Source organism: Sciurus carolinensis, chromosome 1 (assembly GCF_902686445.1).
Source record: "Sciurus carolinensis chromosome 1, mSciCar1.2, whole genome shotgun sequence".
NCBI classification, from domain to species: domain Eukaryota; kingdom Metazoa; phylum Chordata; class Mammalia; order Rodentia; family Sciuridae; genus Sciurus; species Sciurus carolinensis.
The window spans coordinates 5,784,589-5,785,652 of record NC_062213.1 but is presented as its reverse complement, the minus strand read 5'-3'; the positions used below and the strand labels follow the sequence as shown (position 1 = coordinate 5,785,652).

General features: G+C 47.4%; 1 non-coding gene across 1 annotated transcript; it reads left to right on the top strand.

The window, feature by feature from the left end:
- The first annotated feature begins 382 nt into the window (after positions 1 to 382).
- Trnak-uuu (transfer RNA lysine (anticodon UUU)) lies at positions 383 to 456 on the top strand. The gene has a single exon. It is a non-coding gene; the product is annotated as a tRNA-Lys (tRNA).
- The last annotated feature ends 608 nt before the right edge of the window (positions 457 to 1,064 follow it).

Sequence of the window (1,064 nt, the reverse complement as noted above, 5' to 3'; positions counted from 1 at the left end):
AGAACAAAGTGAAAGATGATATTTTCAAATAGTCAGGGACCAAAATGTCATCTTTATTGTTGATGAAGCATTATTGGAGAATGGAGCTGAGGACTGCGAGTTAAGAGGACATATAAATAGTGCACCTCTGAATTCAAGTCACTGGTGTTACTGCTGCCCTGGGGACCGACAGTGCCTCTCAAATGTCCAACTGATAAATAGTTCACATGTAACTGCAGGGAGTGTGTGCTTCCCTGCTGCAGAGACACGGACAGCCCACAGAAAGGAAAGGGCTGAGTCCTGACTGCAGCTCCCCACTCAGAAAACTTGCTCTTTCCTTGAAACAACACAGGAAAACTGATTTTACTCTAAAGAAGACTCCTCTCAAAACAAGGAGAAGGGCTGCGGTTATAGCTCAGTTGGTAGAGTGCTTGCCTTTTGAGCACAAAGCCCTGGGTTCAATCCCCAGCACTGCAAAAATAAATAAATAAATACGACAACAAGGAGAGAAGTCACCCCTACCACCAACTGGTGTCAGGCATTCTATTCTCACAGGATCCAGGGCTAAGAATTCCTCTTTTCCCCTGAGTCTCATAACCAGGTATCCAATAATCCTGGGGAGAGGCAGGGTCTCAAAAATGCAACCTGACCCCATGAGAAGAACTGAGTCCTGCAGGGTCCTTGAAGTCAGCATCTTATATGGAACCAACCCTGGCCTGCTGAACCCTGCCTTCTCCTTCCTTCTGGCCTTGGACACTCTTCTCTATTCTACCCCATTTGGGCAGAGGTCATGCTTGAAGGACATGGGCCATGCCATCGTATTTTCCTGACTGTGGATGTGAATAGAGAAACCACCCAGAGAAAGCTTCCATTCTAGCCCACCCAAGGACAGGAACGTCCTCTGTGTTTGTGTGATGACTGCAATAGATTTGCCAGGCAAAGAACATTTGGAAATAAGCACTAGAATAATACCAGCTATGACCACAGCAGAGCTTCCCAGCGTGCCTTGTGAAAGCGTGTGCTGGAGATGCTGCCCTCAGGCATTCCTTGAGTACACACCCTCAGGATCCTACTTGTCCTCCCTG